Source organism: Bos indicus, chromosome 13 (genome assembly GCF_029378745.1).
Source record: "Bos indicus isolate NIAB-ARS_2022 breed Sahiwal x Tharparkar chromosome 13, NIAB-ARS_B.indTharparkar_mat_pri_1.0, whole genome shotgun sequence".
Taxonomy (NCBI): Eukaryota; Metazoa; Chordata; class Mammalia; order Artiodactyla; family Bovidae; genus Bos; species Bos indicus.
The window spans coordinates 79340002-79360997 of record NC_091772.1 but is presented as its reverse complement, the minus strand read 5'-3'; the positions used below and the strand labels follow the sequence as shown (position 1 = coordinate 79360997).

At 52.4% G+C, this 20996-nt stretch overlaps 1 protein-coding gene across 5 annotated transcripts in view; it reads left to right on the top strand.

Moving 5' to 3' along the window:
- The window catches only part of NFATC2 (nuclear factor of activated T cells 2), a 160228-nt gene that overhangs the window by 55672 nt on the left and 83560 nt on the right, over window positions 1-20996 (top strand). The gene's annotated exons all lie outside the window — the stretch shown is intronic.

The following is a 20996-nucleotide window of genomic DNA, read 5'->3' as shown; positions in this document are numbered from 1 at the left end:
AAGGGCATTTCTGCTCGTCTGAAAGGCCTCCCTTCTCCAGGCCTTTCTTTCTCACCGTGGGGTTTCTGTTGCTTTCTCCTTTCTGCTCTCTCACCAGCCGGCGTGGAGCCTCATCAGCTTCCACCTCTGCCCAAGCCTGACTGTGCAGCCCCAGCCCTCACACTTCTCCTCTCTGAGCGGTGGGGCCTTGGTTCTGAAACAGGGGGTGCTGCTCTGTAAGCTCCCTCCCACCCCTACACTTACATGAGCCTGTGACTCAGATCAATAGGTGTCACCTGAGTAGAAATGCCTGCATTTAGTTCTGTTCACTTTGAGGTGGGAGTTCCAGCTTCTTGTCACCTCGGCCTGCATCACTCGCATCATTTCCTACCTCCAGAGTTGACTCATTCATGGACTTGAAGCAGACTGGTTTAGAGTTTGGGGATCCTTGAGCTAGAAGGAGACTTAGAAATCATCTAGCTGAATGATTGGTGTGTTGGCTTCATGCCATTTTACTGAGAGGTTTAGTTACTATCTCACTGAGGGCCTCAGCTACCATTTTAGTGAGGGCCTCAGCTGCTGTTTTACCAAGGGCCAGACTTTGCTCAGCTAATGTCTCATTCCATCTCGCACCAAGTGCTTGAGGAGGGTACAATCATCATTGGTTTACATTTATCAGATGGAGGCTCAGAGAGATGATATGAATTATAAAGTTTATTCGATGACTAAATCGGCAGAGCTACCACTCGGAGTGTTAAAAGCCGAAGTTGGGAGTGTATTTTTTATCAAGCATGTACAACACGCCAGACACTAAGTACCACCTTGCCTTACCCGTATTTCCCCTACGAATTGGGTACTATAATGAGAAAGCTGAGCCCCCAAGAAACATGTGGCTTGCCCAGGGTAAGCCTTATGCCAAGAGTACGTGGAACTGTTTCAGATTTCTGATCTTTCTCTCCTTGTGCGCATCTCTCGGCACCCTGCTTGCCTGTCGGCATCCGTCACAGGCCTGTGTGTCTGTGCCAGGGAGGGTGACGCTGGCACTTCAGTGCCCCTGGCCCCACCATACTCATCACCTCTCCTCTGCCCCCTGGGGCTCTCATCCCCCCTTGTCTGGGTGGCACTACGGCTTCCTAACTGGTATCCCTCCCCCCGCGTGTGCCCCTCACCCAGTCTGCTCCCCACACAGTGGCCAGAGGGTCTGTCTGGGACATGGATGGGTCCACAGCCCTCCCAGGTTCTGAATCCTGCTGTGTCCCCTCCCGCCCTGATCCCACGGACTCCTTACTGTGGACTGCGGGGCCCTGTGTCCCCAGGCCCCTGCCTGCCTCTCTGCTCGTCCTGACGCCTGCCACGCTCACCGTCCTGGCGGCCCTCAGCATCCTGTCTCAGGGCCTCTGCACTTCTGCACATCGTTCCTCAGGGCCTCTGCACGTGCTCTTCACGTTCTCAGATGTCCACACGGCCCTCGTCTCTGCTTCACTCAAGTCTCACTTTAACGGGTACCACAAAGAAGCTTTCCCTGGTTTCTCTGTCAAAATAGCTACCCTCGTCCTCTGCCACCCCTGGTGGCTCAGAGGGTAAAGCCTCTGCCTGCAAGGCGGGAGACCTCAGTTCAGTCTCTGGGTAGGGAAGACCCCCTGGAGAAAGCAATGGCAGTCTACTCCATTAATCTTGCCTGGAGAATCCCATGGTTGGAGGAGCCTGGTAGGCTACAGTGCATGGGGTTGCAAAGAGTCGGACACAACTGAGCGACCTCACTTTCTTTTTTTCCTCTGCCGTCCACTCCCTTATTCTTTGGCGGTGTTTTTTTCATAGCCCAAGATAGTCTCCCTTCCACCTCTCCTTCCACCCCTCCCTCCAGCTTACCCACCCGCCCACCCTCCATCATGGCTCCATCCCAGGCCTGGGCACCGTGCCTGTCACTCTTAGGCACCTAATGTGCAAGGGTGTCAGTTGAGGGACCGTCCCCGCTGGCCCTCAGAAGGCTTGGGGGGCCCCAGTTCGCCTTGGCCCCGTGGACGGACTGTGCCCGGGGGGCGGGGCTGCTGGCCCGGGCAGCTCCTCGGTGGCTCTGCTGTGCTGAAGGAAGCGGAGGAAGGAAGTGACAACAATGAAGAAGGGCCAATTCAGAGCCCTGGGACGTTCCCAGGCTTCCGCTGCCCCTGGTCTCTCTGCCCAGCGTGACTCGGGCTCCCTGGAGGCTAACAGAAGTGCGGACTTGATGGAATGGGCACAAGTTAGTTTTATAATGAAGAAGAAGAAGAAGAACCTTATTTTTCACTTTCCTTTTTTAATCGAGAAGTATGCCGTGGGTGTTTCCTTGTGGTTTTTAGTCAAAGGGAGGATTGTGTGGAGCCCAAGTTCCCCTAGGGGCTGCAGCTTTGCGTGAGTCTAACTTTAACTTTGAACGCATGCTTTCAGGGTTGTGCTAGGATCGGGCCTCCTGGGCTCCGGCTCGGAACAAGGCAGCAGGCTTGTTCACTGTGCCTCGAGGGCCCTGTCCGTGCAGGCCGCCTCCCAGCTCTCACCCCGTCGTCTTCCTGTTCCGATGACCCCTCCTCAGCCTGCCCTGCAGGGGGAGGGGTCCAGGCGGGTGGAAGGAGCTGCAGGGAACTCGGCGTGGATGCCCATTGCGGGCGGTGTCGAATGTGGGCTCCTGGGCTCGGGGTAGCGGCGGTTTCGGGCTCAGCCAGGCGTCTCTACCGAGGGCTGGTTGTGCAGAAAGGGAATCAGGGAGCTGCCGGGGTGCGTCCAGAGAGTCCGTGTACCCTTCCCGCACCCCCGTGTCCTGCTCCCACGCATTTTGCTGGTGTGTGTTTAATTTTTTGGTGGACTTGTTTCTCTTTTTGGGGAAGCAGAATCGCTCCTTGACATTCGATCCCCAGTGGGGGGTGAGGTTGGGGGCGAGTGTGTCGCCGTCTCCTCGGGCAGAGGCACAGCCTTGGCAGGTGCGTCGCCAGGTGCCAAGTGCACTTAGGGAGGCTGTGACTCGCTGGGGACCGGGGTGCGGGTCTTGCCCTGTGGTCAGACCCGGGTCCCCTCTCAGGGCTGGGACAGGAGTAACATTCTTCAGTCAGGGAGGGGGGGTTTCCTTACCTCTTGGGCCCATCTGCCCACCCCCAGCTAGCTGCTGAGAACAACCTACGTCTTAGGGGACGACACCCTAACGCCTGCCCCTAGAACCTTCCAGGGGTTTCTAGGAGGTCAGGTTGGGCTGCATCCCTCATTCAGTTGGCAAATATTGACCACGTGTCAGCTCTGTACCCAGGGTGGAGAGAGAATCAGTCTCTGCCTTCAGGGAGTGCTCAGTCTGCTGGGAGAACTGGACTTGGGAATACGGGAGGTCTGAGGGAGGCGGTTGATGCAGAGTTAATAGCAGGGGGAGGGACAGAGCCCGGTGCCCTGGGTTCGCACCCTGACTCTGCCAGTTACTGGCTGTGTGACTCTGGGCAAGTGACTTAACCTCTCTGTGGCTAAAGTGGAATACTGACGGTACTCAGAAAAGAGATGACAACGGAGAAGCGTTAAGCAGAACACCCGGTAGAATGAGTCCCATAGAGGTTAGGTATTATTATTATTCTTTTTATGGAGATAAGGATAAAGCAGATATGGGTGTACTAGAGGGAGGAGGTGGTGAGGATCTGGGTTGAACGACTCACTCTGCTCAGAAAATCTGGGGCAGCTTCTGGGAGGAGGTGACATTTGAGCGGGGTGTTGAGAGATGTGAGGGAAGAATGTTCCAGGCTTCAGGAACAGCCTAGAAAGCGTGCAGAACTCGGATCTCGAGGCCCAAGTCTGTCCGCAGATGGCTTTAGCAGCTCAGGACATCAAGTTGACACCAGTTACCAACGCTTACAAATTCGGAGATTTCTCTTAAAAGGTTGGACCTCTGGCTGGTGTTAATAATCAGAAGGTCTGGCAACACTGGGCCCGTGTTCTCTGTGTTAAGAGTGCTCAGGGGTTGGGGGGGCTGCCCTCCGTTGAGGTCAGCGCTGGGCTCCCGGGGCCCCCAGTTGTAACCACGTCTAGTGTGTTTGTTCAAGTCCTTCCCTGGTTCCTCTGGGCGCCTTGATGGTGACCCTGGGTAGGGATTTGTTACTGGTTGTGGGAAATGCTTGGAAAGAAGTTCCCAGGTCTCACCGACTTTCATGTCTAAGCATTTTTGTTGTTCAATCCCTCAGTTGTGTCCGACTTTTTGCACCCCCATGGACTGCAGCACACCAGGCTCCCCTGTCCTTCATCTCCTGGAGCTTGCTCAAACCCATGTCCAGTGACGCCATGCAACCGTCTCATCCTCTGTCGTCCCTTCTCCTCCTGCCCTCAATCTTTCCCAGCATCAGGGTCTTTTCCAAAGAGTCAGCTCCAAGCATAGGTGGCCAAATTTTTGGAGCTTCAGCATCAGTCCTTCCGTGAATATTCAGGGAAAAAGGACTTTGGATTTACCCAAAGTCTTTTTAAAAAAATATGTAGATAGATAGAAGTGAGACTTTGAATTATAAAGTTGAACTTCCCCTCAAGAAAATGACAGTGTTGTCCTTCATTTCAGTAGTGAGGGGTTGGGGTCTGTTCTTTTGCACAGATTTTTCATGGAGATCAAGGAAGGATAATTGAGATGTGAATTAAATTCTTCATCAGGTGACACACTGAGGTGTCAGCCTGGCCAGCGTGGTTGATTTGAGTTCCGGCACGTGGGAGCGGGTACGAGGGTGTTTATCATGCGTTTCAAGCTCAGAAAGTAATGGAAAGAAATGGAACTGAACCCCACAGATTGAAGACGGAGCCAGTTTGCTTCCCTTGGCCCCTCCAAATTCCATGCTCGGTAAAAGCAAGGTCTGTAGGCTTTATCTGCACTCTGCCAGTGAGCAAAGGAAATCCCAGCTCAGAACCGGATGAGGCTGAACCCGGCAGGACCCACACGCCCTGTGGTACTGACCCAGCCCCCAGCTTCATCTTGGGCGTCGAAGGTGGGTTTTGTCTCTTCTCGCCCCTGAAATGATGGAGAAGCTGCATTCGCTTTGAGCGGCGTATGAGAGGCACACTCAAACTCCCATCAGAAAGGAGGCTTTGGGGTGGCTGGGGTTCTGGCTGGGGCGGGGGCTCGTTCTGCCTGCCGGGGGGTCAGCTCTGAGACCCCAGTGACTGGACAGGAGGCTGGGGAAGCCTCTGAACTTGCTGGTGGGCCCCAGTTGTGACCCTCCCGCGGGGTGCATCCGGGTCCCCGTGCAGCCTCCTGTCCCCGCGTGGCACGCTTGCGGGCGGCGGGCACCCCCGTTCGCAGTCGCGTTCGGTCCAGCGAGTGGCCGTCTTCTCGCTCATTGTCTCTCTCCATGAACAGAGGACTTGGGCGTCCGGGCAGCCTCCCAGGCCTCGCTAGTCCTTGAGGAGGGAGAGTGTTTCCTTCTTACAACAGACTTCATTTCCCTTTCCTTCCAGAAGCCCTTCTTGGCAAACTCTGGCTTCTCGGCCTCTCACCTCCCTGTCTAGGGAAGTGAGAATCTCGCCCTTGCTGTGAGGGGACCGGGGGTGGGGGCCCCGGGGGGCCTCTCCGCGGGCAGCCGAGTTCCAGCCCCTCACCCCTCACCGTCCCCAGTCTCTGAACACAGGCCGAGCGGTGTTCAGCTCTTGGCTAGGGTGGGCTGCCGCCGGAACGAGCAGAGGTCTGAATGGTAGCAAAGGAAAGGGCTCTGGGGCCTGAAATAACAAATCTCTTCAGAGTGAAGTGGAAGGGAATCGCTGGTGTGTGCTGCGTTTCCACTTGAAAGTAAAAGGATTTTTCAACAAAGAGGAAATGGGAGGAGCCGCTGTAGCAGAAGAGCAGCTGGCTGGGGAAGCCTCTGGACTGGCCTTTGGTTCCCAGCTGTAACCCTTCCGAGCTGGGTGCCTTGGGCGGCTTACTTCACCTCTCTGAGCTACCGTCTGGGGGTGTCACAGTGCGCGGTGCCAGCGGCAGTGTGGGCCCCACCCCTTCCTCTCTGTTCTAAGGATTCATGAGCCGAATGAATGAGTGATGACCCTGAGCTGCCTTAGAGAAAGGCTTGAAATGGGTGATGGTAACGCCGACATTTATGGAGCACTCACTATGTGCCGGGTGCTGTTCTAAATCTCTTTGCATGTATTATTTAATCCCCGAGGCAGTGAGCACACCCGAGGTGGGCGTCTGTTTCTACCTTTGTACAGACAGGGCGGTGCTCTGTAGCCCCAGTGAGTGTCAGACCTAAGACACAGATGGGCCCTGAGAAAGCTGACGGTCAGAGACGCCGGGTTCCGGGCCAGGCTCTTTGCTGGGTCTTTCTGCCCATCCTGGTAGGAGAGCATCCTGGTGCCAACGTCAGCACGGACGAAGGGGCTGTGCGGGGACTGAGCTGGACTCGGTGCTGCCTCCGCACGCTGACCTCTCGGCCGGGTCTTCTCGGGGTGTTGAGCTAGGCGGCTCTTTCTGCAGAGCTGCCTGGGATGGAGGAGCTGGCTTGCATCCAGAGCCATAATGGGAGGATCTCTCCTCCTGCGAGAGAGGTGTCACAGGTCCATCTGGGGCGTCACCCCTGAGTGGGAAGGTGAGCGGAATGGTCTGCGAGACTGAAGCGATTTCTCTGGTACATCATTAATTTTCCATTATTCAGACGTGACATGATGCCACTAAACCTCATCCCGTGTCCACAGCAGCCCCGTGAAAACACAGAGAAGAGGGTGAACCGTGCATTGAGCCCTTACTCTGTGCCCACGCGGTTGTAAGTTGCCCGTGTGTAACAACTCATTTCCTCTTCACGAGTCTGTGGAATAGGCAGGCACTGTTTCCATTTTACACACGCAGACACATTTTTAGAGGGTCTGAGTGGCTTGTCCCAGGTTACCAGCCAGCGAGTTCAGCAGCCAAGACTCGAGCTTGGGTCTGCCAGCTCCCAGCCCCGCCCCCGGTCTACACCGCTGGCTTCCACTGCTTTGAAATCCCTTCTTCTGGTTTCCTGATGACAAATCCAGGGCCCAGAAGCTTTGGGTGACTTTGCAAATGCCACACGGTCCACCAGACGCCCAGGCTTGCAGGCTCAGCACCCCGGCCTCTTGGAGATGCTGGCCCCAAACTGAGGACGCCAGCACGCAATGGTCTGACTCCGTGGGCCCGCGGACATGGCGGTGACCAGAGGACACAGGGCGACATGAAAGGAAGGCGCTCGGCCTTGACAGGGGCCCAGCCCCGGCGCTGGCTGGATGCAGTTAAAAGGAAAGTTCCCGATAAGGAGATGCTTTATCACGCCTCTTGACAGGCGGCGCTTCCTCCCTTTTGCAGCGCGAGCCTTAAACCTCTTCCAAGCCCCTGGCGTGAGGCCTCGGCCGCCTCCCCTGCTCCCCGTTACCCCCGCCCCAGGGGCTCCGGCGGGCGGGGGAGGCCATTAGCCATGGGAGTGGGCCTGGGGGTGGGTGGGTGCCAACCCTTTGAAACAATCCAGGGGGCGGCCCAGGCCGCCCTTATCTTGGCCTGTTGGTGTTTCTGGGCCGGAAAAGGGAAGCGCAAAGAGGAAAGCCTTTCTCCTGTGGCTTTTGTATTTGGTTCACATTAAATGAGGCGGGGTCGGGGTTTTGTTGTTTGTTTTCCCACTTTTCAGCGCGAGGATGACGGATGGCTGTTGGCGGTGCCGGCGCCCGGTTCTCTGGGGGTGGCACGCCACCCGCCCGGCCGTGCTCATGCGAACCCACCCCCGGCTGTGGCCGGAGTCTCTGCTGCGGCTCCTGGACGAACCTGGAGGGGAGGGCTGTGCCGGGTCCAAGTGGGGGTCCCTGGGCTCCCGGGGTTAGCCCCGCGGAGCTCCGCCAGCGCCCGGCGGTGCCAGGGTGTGGAGGGCTGTGAATTCATTCACTCCGGGCCCTGGCAGCCAGCGGCCTTGTCTAGACAGGAAGATGTGTGTGATCGGATTGAAAGACCAGGCTCCCGCTGGGTGAGAAGGAGCCCGGAGCATCGGGGGCCCAGGATCCGGCGGAGGGACGTTTCCGGAGCTGTGTGTGAGGGGCGGGCCACGGGGAGATGGGGCCAGACCTAGAGAGATCCTTAGGTCTTTCCTGGAGAGAGGGGCGGGGCCTGTGTGCTTGCTCCCCATCGGTGGGACAAGAGTGAGAAGTGGATAGATGGATGCCCAAGCAGGTATGCGTGTTCACAAATGTGTGTAGAGACCCGTGTCTACCCAGGGGGTGCCCCTGCTGGTTTCTACTAGTTTATGGGAGTCTACTGTGAAGTTTTCAGGATTCTGCTGTTTTCCTATAGTCTATGCCTCTGAGGTTATTTATATCCAATGTCTCCCTACAGTGGAAATCATCTGTAGGGCCCACCACTGAACATCCCTTCCCAAACCCGGTAACTTTCCATAAGTGAAAGTCGCTCAGTCGTGTCGGACTCTCTGCGATTCCATGGAATTCTCCAGGTCAGAATATTGGAGTGGGTAGCCTATCCCTTCTCCAGGGGATCTTTCCGACCCAGGAATTGAAGTGGGGTCTCCCGTATTGCAGGTGGATTCTTTGCCAACTGAAATCAACCATGGTGGGAATATTTACAACATGAAAATCAGCAAACCCTACAAACTGAGCTTTCCCATGGAGAGCGGGTTGTCAACCACTTAGCCCAGCCCTGGGGACCCCCCAGGTGCCCACACAGAATGAGGACGGGCAGGCTGGCCCATGGCTCCCTGAAAACATGGCCGCTTTTGGTTCCAGGAACATGCGTCGGTTTTACGCCTTGGTGGGTTTTCTTTTTCCACTTCCTTCTCTGCACACAGGACCCCTCTGCTAGCACACAGGCAGGGCAGCGGTACCTTTTCTTCTTGCAGAGCTTCTCAGCTCCTTGAGCAAAAGGTTTGCTGAGCCTCTCCTGTGTCCGGCTCTGATGGAGGCAGATCTTTAGCCAGTCCTGTCCCCTGATGATCGCCTGGCTCCCGAGTCTGCCTGTGTTTTCCCCAGCACTGCCTCTGATGGACTTCTACGTCAGTTAGCGTTCTTCAAACTGGGGTTCCCTGGGGCTTCCTAGTCAATGAATTCTGTGGCGCTTAGTCAGCGTTTTAGAAAAACATTTATAATTGTTTTCTTGGCACCTTTATTTTTCTGGGCATTTACGTGTACCTTTGATTGCTTACTGATGATCCTGCTTCCCTATTTGTGGTAGAGACATAAAGTTGAATTACTTCTTTAAAAATTTTTAATTGTGGAAAATTTGAAACATATATTAAATGAGGGAGAATGGTACGATGAACCCCCTATCTACTTATCAGTTGACAACGATCAACATTCTGTCAGCAGTTTCTACTGAAGAGTTTTGAAGAGCGTTATTGTATATCCAGATATTTCTAGTAGCTTTAACTTGAGTTTATTAATTCTTTTTTAACATTTTAAAATTGAGATATATTTGAGGTACAATGTTGTATACTTCATAGGTATACAGCATAGTGATTCATAATTTTTAAAGGTTATATTCCACTTATAGTTATTATAAAATATTGGCTCTGTTCTCTGTATTGTACAAGATAACCTTTTGGTTTATTTATTCTTATACATAATAGTTTGTATAACTGTTTATGGTGTACATACAGTATGAGCAAGCTCCAGGAGATAGTGAAGGACAGGGGAGCCTGGCATGCTGCAGTCCATGGGGTGGCAAAGAGTCGGACACAACTTAGGGACTGAGCAACGGCAGCCTTCTATAAATATTTGTATAGCTACATATTATGCAAAAGATGTAAAATGTATTTTAAAATGTTTCTACGAGTAAAAGTACAAGTTACATTGTAAGAGAGAAAGATTCCGTAACTAGCGGCCCAGTAACAGCTTAGGAACGCGGCCAGAGAGTGAGTGAGGTCTGGGGACATGGTGTGGCCCCCGTGGGTCTCCCCCGCTCTGAGGCAGCAGGAGCAGAGGATCATACTAGGGTCAGGAGGGTGGACCTTGGACGCAGACCCGTCTGCTTGGAACCCTGGCTTCTCCCTTCCTGACTGTGTGACTTTGAACAAACTGCCTAACCTCTCTGCGCCTCAGCTCCCTCATAAAATAACAGTGTCTGCCCCACAGGGTAGCCACGAGGACTGGATGGGCTGATAGCTGCTGGACAATGCCCAGTATGTAACAAGCACTCGGGACATCATTAGGTGCTTCGGTTGTTATTAAGATGATGATTAATTATAGCATCCCCCACTATACAAATTTTCCCTAGACTGGCTTTTTTTGTTTGTGTGTGAATAGAGAGTGCTCAACAAATATTTGTTGACTTGAGTTTTAAATTTTTAGAAAACTGCCAGGCCTGGCACCTTTCAACCAGGAAAAAGCAATTCGGAAACCAGACAGAAAGTAAGCAGCGATTTTATTTCTAGCGCACACCATCGTCACCCCGGCGTGTGTCAGACAGACAGCCTCTCTAGACACTCATTCCAATTGTGCCTAAGAGGGCAAGCAGACTGGAGTGTCATTGCCTGAAAGGTTTCTGAGCGGTTGGATCTTTTGACTCTCTGTCTGTGGCACTTTCTTTCAGATTGACTTCAGTACTGGCTCTTAAGACAAATCAATTTTTATGAAGCCTTGTGCACCAAAATGTCTACTCTTTGAACCTTGAGTATTTTTTAAATTGAGGTTCACCTAAGCATGGTCGTCTTATTCCCACTGAAAGGCAGTCGAGGGGGATGTGAAAGTGTGGAGGAAATGGTAGGATGGTGGGACGATGGGTCTTTCAATTAGGTTTAGGTTACATCTGCCAGAAACCCCAAATAGCTGCTTCAAACACCCAGAAGCTTATTTTCTTATGGGGACAGTCTAGAGATAGGGCCTCCAAAATACTATGAAGTTATCAGGCATCCAGGCTCCTCCTGTCTTCCTGTTCTGCTCAGGGTCGCCTCACAGTCCAAGATGATTGTTGGAGCTGCTGCCGTCGCATCCGTATCCCAAGCAGTATACTTCCAAGAAGAAAGAAGGCAGGACGAAAGGGGCCCTCTCCCCAGTTAGCTTCCTCTCAGGAACCTTTGTGCAAGTCCTCTCCACGCTTTTGTTTACATCTCGTTGACTCATACCTAGTAATGTGGCTGCATTAATCTGCAAAGGGGCTGGGAGGTGTGGGTCTCAGATGGGCTTGTTGCCACCTGAGGTAACAGAGATTCTGTTACTGAGGAAGGGGAAAGGGATAATGGGTGGAGAGCAAGTGGTCTCTGCCCCAACAGATGACCTTGAAGAAAGACATTATAACACTGACTTTATAATACAATTTAAAATTTTTGAGAGATGTGAGTCCTTCCTGTATTATCTGGTTTTCCATAGCCTGTGGCCTAGAGAGTGCTACTGGGTGTCACTTCACTGTGTCTGACTCTGCGACCCCACGGACTGTAGCCCGCCAGGCTCCTCTGTCTGTGATATTCTCCAGGCAAGAGTACTGGAAGAGGTTGCCATTTCCTAGTCCAGGGGATCTTCCCGACTGAGGGATTGAACCTGTGTCTCTTACATCTGCTGCACTGGCAGGCAGGTTCTTTACCACTAGCGCTATCCTAGGACGCCTGGAGAGCTAATAACAGGGCTTTGGGAGGGGTCCATGGAGGATGCTTCCTGATGAGAGGGCAGGAAAGGTCTAGGATGGATGATCCCAGAGGGGTGATTTTGTTCTCAGAGGGCATTTGACAGTGTCCAGAGACTATTTTTGGTCATCATAACTGAGTTGAGCAGGGGAGCATCTTGTGGGCGGAGCCAGAGATGCCGCTAAACCTTCATAATGTACAGGACAGTTCTGCCCGCGTGCCCCACCCCCCATCCCTGCACCCAGATTGAAAAAGTGAAAGTTGCTCAGTCGTGTCTGACTCTTTGCGACCTGGTGGATTGTAGCCCGCCAGGCTCCTCTGTCCATGGGGTTCTCCAGGCCAGAATACTGGAGTGGGTACCTGTTCCCTTCTCGGGGGGTCTACCCAACCCAGGAATCGAACCCAGGTCTCCCACATTTCAGGCGGATTCTTTACCAGCTGAGTCACCAGGGAACCCCAAGAATACTGGAATGGGTAGCCTATCCCTTCTCCCGTGGCTCTTCCTGACCCAGGAATTGAACTGGGGTCTCCTGTATTGCAGGCGGATTCTTTACCAGCTGAGCCCCCACCAGGGAAGCTCCACAGAGAATGAGCTGGCCCCTAAACCAACCTCAGTCAATCGTGCTGAGGCTGAAAAATCCCGATTCACCAGTTTTTCAAAACCCCACATCTTCAGTAAATTGTGGGACAGTGATAATCTCAGATGTCACCGTCCATCCGGAGAGGTACCTGATTCTCCACCCAGGGCTTGTGTGGTCGGTCAGTCTTCTGAGAACAACTTTCAGCTTCACAGCCCTGCCCTGAGAGGCTGTCGGCTGAATGAACGAATAAATGAATGAGTGAATGAGCACGGGGCTGCCTCCAGAAAGAGGTGAGTCAGGCTGGATCAGCCCACATGCTTCCATCATGTTGTGAAAGCCGGCCCCGAGTGGCTCCATACAAGAACGGGCTCCTTGTTCCTGGATGATGCGATCTGTTGATCTGCCAAAGGGGCCCTGCCTCTCCCCAGGTCACCGACAGAGGCCCGTCTCCGCGCCGTCTCGCCGTGCGCAGGGTGCTAGGGTTATGCAGAGCCCTCCAAAAACCCACCCTTTGAAACGAAAGAAATTGGATCTTTAAAATCCCAAAATAGAGCGCTGAAGGGTACACATCATGTCTGCCTTCTCCTTTTTTCCTCTTTGTGGCAAAAGTGACTCAGAGTTTTTGGTCTGGATCCAGAGAGACCTGCGTGGCCTTTGGGGTGGGGGCAGGAGGGGTGTCATTTGATTGGGAATAACTCACCGTTTTAGTGCCTTGACTGGCTCAGCTGCCTGTCTTGCATTTCACAAGTTCTGGCATTTCCCACCCCACCATCTCTGGCTTCTTTTTCAGCTTTTGGCCCAAGGGAAAGAGGAGGGGCCAGAGTTTATGCCTCGCCCAGATGGCACTGTCTTTAGTGGAACGTTTATGTGAGCTGAGCTGCATTTTCTTTGGGATATTTCACCAGAGTGTTCAGAGGGGCTGCCCGGGAGCTGGCTGTGGGTTCTTGTCTCGGCATCCTCGGGTGTTCACGCAGCTGTGTTGGGTACCACTGGTCAGAGTCAGATAGGTGCACAAGGGCTTCATGAGCTACTTCAGTCCTCCGTGGCCCCTTCCAGGGGGCACTCAATTTCTCCCCCTTCCCTGCTTCTCCCAGAGCCCAGGTACCCTGCAGACGTCAGACACTTTGTTCCTCAGTATCAGGTCGATGCCCTGGGCCAGAGGCTCATGGAGAAATGTTTTTGAAGCTTACTCTTGCTTGTTGTCTGCTCTTTGGGTGAACACAAAGGCCCGTGTCTCACCTTTCCTCACCATCTCCAAGAGGATACCAAGTCAATGCCCTTTCAACTCAGTTTCTCCCTATGTTCATCTCTAAATGCTACTGGAAAAGAGATTGTACACTTAATTTTTCCAGCCTGAGTTTGTCTCCTCTTTGACTTCCAATGGAATCGGCCTGGTATAATATGTCTCTTTCATGGTGAGACACATTCCTGCAGACTGGCTCAAGTGGTAGTGAATTCAGGCAGACTCCAAACATGGGGATTCTCTTCTAGACATGAATAAGTCTCCTTTCTCAGGGTCACTGGAGGATGAATCACCTGGCTGTATGTGGAGCCACATAGGAACCTAAGAATTAATCTGTTCATTTATTTACTCAGCAAATATTTATTGAACATCTGCTATATGCCAGGTACTGTTCAAGATGTTGGGACATAGCAATGAATAAGCTTTCATTCTAGCAGACAGACAATCAGCAATGAGCCGATGCATAAGATAACACTTATCGAAGGAAATCAGCAGGATTGATGGAGTGACAGTGAGGAGGCTCAGCTTTAAAAAGGCTGCTCGGAGAAGGCCCTGGATGTAGGCTGAGACCTAAAGATTCGGTTGCCAGCCATGAGAAGACCTGGGGGAAGAGCGTTCTAGGCTGGGGGAGTGTAAGTGCAAAGGGCCGGGGGTAGGAGTAAATTCAGTGTGTTTTAGGAGCAGCCTGGAGGCCCATGTGGCTGGACCAGCGTGGGGAGATGAGGTTGGTGACATGGGCAAGGGCCAGATGGTGTAGGGTTTTGTAGACTGTGATGAAGCTTTTGGATTTTCTAAGTGCACCTTGGGGTTATTACATTTTAGAGACCAAAGAAAACTTTTCAAGGTGGTTTCTCCCAAGACCTTAGACTAGAAGGAAGAATTTCATGGTTTCTTCCAAGACCTTAGACTAGAAGGAAGAATTTCATTGTCCAAAGTCACCCAGCCGTAGGTGAAGGGATATTCATGAAAGTTGACATCTATCGAGTGCTTGCGACACGCTCTGTGTCACTGAAACCTCCCAGCAACCTAGTGAGGCTGTGTTATCATTAGTCCCATCAGCAGATGAGGAAACTGGGGCCCTGAGATGTAAATGTCCTTCTCTGCTGTGATGGAGTCAGGGACCCATGCCAGGATGTAACCCCAGACAGTCTGGCTTCTCCAGGGTTCCTGCTCTTCATCTCAGGGTTACACTGGTTCTACCCAGGGAGGAGAACAGAGAGATGTGACGAGTACTCGCTTGGCTTCTTAAAGCAGCAAAAAAAAAAAAAAAAAACCCAACAAAAAAAACCCCCAAACCCAAAGCTCCTTCCAAAGGTCGACTCTGAAAAGGCTTGCATATTTCAGTCCAGCACTTCCAGACTCATCTCCTAGGTGACTCAGTCGCTCCTTGGCCAGGAAAGAGAGTTGCTCAGGATGGGGGTGCCGGTGGGGAGCCGTGGCTGAGCAGACGTTTCTGTTGGGTGGACCAGAAGCTGGGGGCTGAGTGCACAGAGGGGTGGGTGGGGCCAGAGAGGGGAAAGTCGGTGTCTGGGTGGGCGGGGGCGGGGGTGCACACTGATCCAGTTTCTTTGTTCAAAGACCCCTGGGGGGCTCTGGGAAGAGGGCTGTGGGGCAGAGCACTGGGTCCTGAACCCCATTCGGCTCACGTGCCTGCCTCTGATCTCGCCACACTGTGTTCCCCGGCTTCCTCCGGGTTTCAAATGTGGACGTGGTAATTGGAAACAAATTTAGCGTGTGCCAGGCCATCTAGCCGCTCTCTTTAGTCGGCGTGCTTGCTGTGCGGTAGATGTGTCTGTTTTTAATTTCCAGTGATGCGAGAAATATAGAATGACTTGATTCTTAATTTAGAATACCGAGAGAGACTGACTGGTTTTGTTTTCGAGCCCGTGCAAAACGTCTCATTCTCTTTTTAGGGCTTGGTGTGCTATTTTTCAAAACGTGGCCCTGTGGAAGGGGTTGGGGGGGCAGATAGGGATCGGGGGATTAAGAGGCACAAACTACTACGTACAAAATAAATAAGCTACACGGATAGATTGTACAGCACGGGGAACAGAGCCAATATTTTATAACTATAAATGGAATATAACCTTTAAAATTTGTGAATCACTACACTGTACACCTCAGACTTATGTAACATGGTACAGCAATGATGCCTCGGTTGAAATAAAGTAAAATAAAACAGAATGTGGCTCTGGCAGAGACGCCTCTGGCCCCAGAGGTCTCCTGCCAGGCTGAAGACCGCCCTGGCCGGGGGCATCCCCTGCTTGGCTGAGAAAGCAGACAGAGGGCTCGGCCCGTCACACCCTGGAGATGCTACCACCTCTTTTTGGAGCAGGGGGAGTCCAGGTGCCAGTTGTCCAACCAGCCGAGTCCTGCCCACACTGAGCGGGACACAATGGTCTCTACGGGCCAGGAAGATAATTGTGGTGCCCGCGTGGGCAGCGAAACCGCCCTGTGTCGTGGAGGAGGAGGGCAGGTCTGGAAGGATGACAGCCACTCAAACTCTTCCCAAGGGGCTCCCCTCCCGGGGTCGTGTGCGTGTCCAGCACCTGCGTGCTGTTCTAAGCACTCCAGAGGCCTCGGTGAGCAACATGGGGAAGTTGCGGATGCCCTAGTAGGGGAGGGGAAAAAAATCACATAAATACATCTCGGAGCGTCTGGCGATGATGAATCTCTGTTGCAACACAAAGCCACGGGTGGGTGGGTGAACTGTGAGATGGGCGTGGGCTGCCTTGTTGGGACGAGCAGTCAGGCAGAGCCTCTCTGATGGGAGGTCAGCTGGGGAGAGGCTTGAGAGAGCACGGGGATGAGCCCTGTGGGCATGGGGGATGAGCGCCCCAGGCAGAGGGAGCACTGCATGCCCAGACCCGGAGGCCGGAGTGTGATCGTGCTGCACGGCTTGTTGGAGGGCAGCAAGACCCCTGTGGCTGCAGCGGAAGGATCCGGGAGGGTGGGCCGGAGGTGGAGGGTCTTCTGAGCCACGTTAAAGACATTGGCTTTGTGATCTGAACTAGATGTTTGCCCTTGGCGGGGTTGGGGGTGGGGTGGGGTGTTGAGCAGAGGAGCGACAGGATAGAATGTACAATGGTTGTTGTTTTTCCCCAAATATTTATTTACTTGGCCACGTCGGGCCTTCGTTGTGTCCCGCGAGATCTTTCGTCCTGGCGCACGGACTCTAGTTCCGGCTCACGGGCTCGGCAGTAGCAGAGTGCGGGCTTCGTTGCTAAGCAGCTTGTGGGATCTTAGTTCCCAGATCGGGGATCGAACCCTTGTCCCCCGCTTTTCAAGGTGTAGTCTTAACCACTGGACCACCAGGGAAGTCCATCATGTACAGTTTTAAAGTACATTCTAGCTGCTTTGTGCAGGAGATCATGTGAAAAGGGGAAGAGACGGGCAACATGGAAGCAGAGAGACCAGGAGGGAGGTTAAGGTAGCAGTCCAGGCAGGAGATGGGCCCAGTGAAGAAGAGTCTACCGCAATGGTCAGGGCAAAAGTTGGTGGTAACTGGACTTGCGAGTCACTGGGTTTCCAACGTTGAGCCACCGAGACTTGCCGCTCCCCTGGAGGTGGTGTGTGGGTGCTTCTCTGCTGGTGTGGGCCCCCTCCCCTAGGCTCGAGGGGGCTCTGCTGGCACCTCTGCCTGCCCCTTCCTTTGCTGGCGGCCTCCGCCTTGGACTCCTGCTCCTGGGTTTCTGTGGGTGGGTGCTGAGTCCTCACTGTCTTACAGGATGGGATGGGCCAGGGCACATGCTTTTATGCCTTTATCGCTTTTGTTTCCTTCTTTGTGGCTTTTAAAAGAAATGCCCGGGTTTACAAAGGGAAAAGCTGAGGGGCTCACTTTGTCTGAATGGATTTTTGGCTTTTCTCTTCTTATGTTACACCTTCTTTTGTGTTGAACTGTAACCCACATATTGGGTTCAGGGGAGCTAAAACCATGGGGTCCGACTGAAGCCCAGTAGACATTGTAAAGTAAGGCCTGATTTCTTTTCTACTTTTATTTTGGATATACACTTACACACCACACATACACATAAACACATGTCCCTTCTCCATCCTAGAGACACAACAGATACATTCGTTCTCACAGTGATGTTTTATTTTGGAGATTATTCTATATCAGTATATAAACAGCTTCCTGAGGGTGCCCCATATGGTTGCCCAGCTTGTGCACTGCACAACTCGAGGGGTTGCCATTCATATTCACTGTGGTGCTGGCCCCCGGCATATTCATTCTTTTTTTTTTTTTAATAACAGCGTTATAGACCATGATGCACTGCTCCTGATGTAACTGGTGCTGTTCTGATGGACCTTTAGGTTGCTTCCAGTATTTTGCTGGTTTAAAGAGCGCTGTATTTAATAACCCTGTCATTAGTTTTTTGTTGCACATCCATGGGATAACCCACTCACTAGGAGCAGAATTACTGCAGCCAAGGGAGTGTAGTAATTTGTAATTTTGGCAGATAACTGCAAAATGCTCTGCCACAGGTTTGGGCACACCCTGTTTCTGCGGGCTCTGCTCTTGGGTTCCTGCATTTCCACCAGGTCAACTCTTACCTGGGTGACGCCCTTGTTCCGTCTTTTGTGTCAGTCGGACATGGAGCAAATGAAGGAAATATCCTTCCTGCCGTAGATGTGGGTTCAAATCTCTGCACTGCAGCTTGCTCGGTTGGGCATCTCTGAGCCTCCATTTCTTCTTCAGTAAAAGGGCAGTTAGTTGTTCACGGAACTTCAGGAGGATGGAAAGGGACCGGACAGGCAACAATTAATTGGGCACCTAATTGTATCCTGCAACTATGGGAAGCACAACAAAGAAAACTGTTACTGGGAACCCCCACCTCATCCAGGGAGCAAGGGAAGACTCTTGGGAAATAATATTTGAGCCGCAGTATGACTCGGAGTTAACTCGGAGAGAGGCTGCTTCTGAAAGGCCAGACGCAGGGAGCCCGTGGTGAGGGCTGGGGGCGTGATGTTGGCTGGGGGGCCGGATCGCACGAGGGCTGGGGGCGTGATGTTGGCTGGGGGGCCGGATCGCACGAGGGCTGGGGGCGTGATGTTGACTGGGGGGCCGGATCGCACGAGGGCCGGGGGCGTGATGTTGGGTGGGGGCCGGATCGCACGAGGGCTGGGGGCCGGATCGCACGAGGTGGTGGTGGTGCAGCCAGTGGGGGCTGGGAGTTTAGAAAAGTCATTCTGGCCTCAGAACAGAAGATGATGTGTGAGGACCAGGCAGAATGCAGGGAAGCTCCTTAGGAGGCAAGCGGTGGTGTTTTGGATGGAAGTGAGGGATGGGGAAATGGTGATGGATTTGAGTGCCCTTCAGGAAATCACACTGATAGGACTTTGAGACGGAGCCACTGTGGAGGTGAGGTACAGGGAGGATTAGGGAGGAGGGATGAGTTAGGAATTTTAATGATGTTTTTAATATGTGCTCATTAGGTGGCTATGTAATGCTTGTTGGGACCACTGAGACCAGTACACTCATGGACTAGTTTTCTTGGTGTGTGTGTGTGTGTGTGATGGGAGTGCAGTTGGGGTAGCTCATGGACTACTTTTCCTTCTGTGTGTGTGTGTGTGTGTGTGTGTGTGTGTGTGTGAGATGGGAGTGCAGTTGGGGTAGTTCATGGACTAGTTTTCCTGGGGAGTGTGTGTGTGTGCGTGTGTGTGCGTGTGTGTGTGTGAGTGATGGGAGTGCAGTTGGGGTAGCTCATGGACTAGTTTTCTTGGGGGGTGGGGTGTGTGTGTGAGTGAGTGTGACAGGAGTGCGGTTGGGGTAGCAGCTGTGTTCTGCAATTTTTTACATCTAAAAATAAAGGCAGAATTTGGGATCCATGTGCGTTTGTAACAGACCTTCGCCCCACGTGCTGTGTGGCAGTTGGGAATTACAGTGAAATATCCCCATGGGCTTTTTCCTTCTTTCACAATGTAATCTTTGAGGATGATACCAGTTTCCTAATATTCCAAATTCGACAAAAAAAAAAAAATGCTACTTAACATTGTTAAAATTTGATTTTAGTAAAATTCAAAACAGTTTCCTTGGCCAGTTGCCATTTTGAAAATCAATCCCACATTTTAGATTTGATGGCAGCCTCATGCATCTGAGAGTATTTAAAAACTCTGAACAGAGTTGATAGACGAATGGTTTTCAGGGAACTGTCATTTCTAGGTTCTCATTGCAACATTATATAAGAGGGAATGCTTGAGCAACCTAAATGCCCAACTGCAGGAGGCTTAAAGCTGTGGTCCAAACATACGATGAACATGAGGGGTGCAGGGAAGTTCAAAATTTAAGGTAGCACTCACTCTCAGGTACCCAGTTTGCATTTGCACAGCCCTGAGAGCCAGTGCCTCCTTAAATCGTGTGCCTGGGCACCTCACTAGTCTTGTGCCAATCTAAGCCCCGGGAGATTCTATACAGTCATTTGCGATTGTCCCATTAAACAGCATTTAGCGACAAAGGGCAATGGTCACACCATATCTAAAACAGAATCCCAGCTGTGCTTCCCTAGAAGCACCTAGAAGACGAGTGTGGAAAGACATATACCAAAATGCGTATTTATTTTGCATGAGTATTTTCTCTGTGTTGTTCTATTACTAAGTCATGGACAACTCTTTGTGACCCCATTGACTGCAGCACGCCAGGTTCCCCTGTCCTTCACTATCTCTCGGAGTTTGCTCAAACTCATGTCCGTCAAGTCGGTGATGCCATCCAACCATCTCATCCTCTGTCATCCCCTTCTCTTCCCACCTTCAATCTTTCCCAGCATCAAGGTCTTTTCCAATGAGTCAGTTCTTTGCATCAGGTGGCCAAAATATTGGAGCTTCAGCTTCAGCATCAGACCTCCCAATGAACATTCAGGACTGATTTCCTTTAGGATGGACTGGTTTGATCTCCTTGCTGTCCAAGCGACTCTCAAGCATCTTCTATAATTCATATATTTTTATGTTGTCCATTTTTTTCTACAGTTTATGATGAGCCCTTATTACTTTCATAACAAGACAATGCAAGTATCATCGTGTACCAATGCCCTTTGATCTGGGCATCAGGAGAGTTAAGTTGCCCCTAAGAGTGGGCAGAGCTTGAATCTGGGGGTGAGGGTGGGTCTTATGAGCTTTCTCTGGGAAACTGGGGGTCTCTGAGATGCAGACACCATTCCTTGTATTCCTTGTTCCTTTGAGAAGGTGGGATGGACCCGCTTGTCTTAATAGACACAGTCTGAGATCTGGGAGCATCTGGAGGCAGCTGACAGAGAGGAGGTGGGTCTGGCCGCGTCCCTGCGGTTCCACCGATGGCTTTCGAGCTGTGTAGGTCATGAGCAAGTGGCTTAATCCCACTAAGCCTCAGCCCTCTCACCCCAAAAGAGACGGCCCTGCCTTTCCCTCTGGATGCTGCTGTGCGGGTGCAATCAGCTCTGACACCCGCCTGCCTGTGGAGCAGACCCTCGTGGTCAGAAGCACCCCCTTCTTCCTGGAATCTTGTTGACTGCCTGGGAAATTACAAGACGTGGGACACACTCGCTCTCACCTCGGCTGCAGCAAGTGGAGCCTCTTCTGCTTTGGAAGCTCGCTGACTTTGAGCTTCTGGGTTGCCGCGTCTGGCAGGCGGGCGTCTGCTATGGCTGGGAGGCCACCCTGCTTGACTAGTGCCCCTGAGATGACCTTATC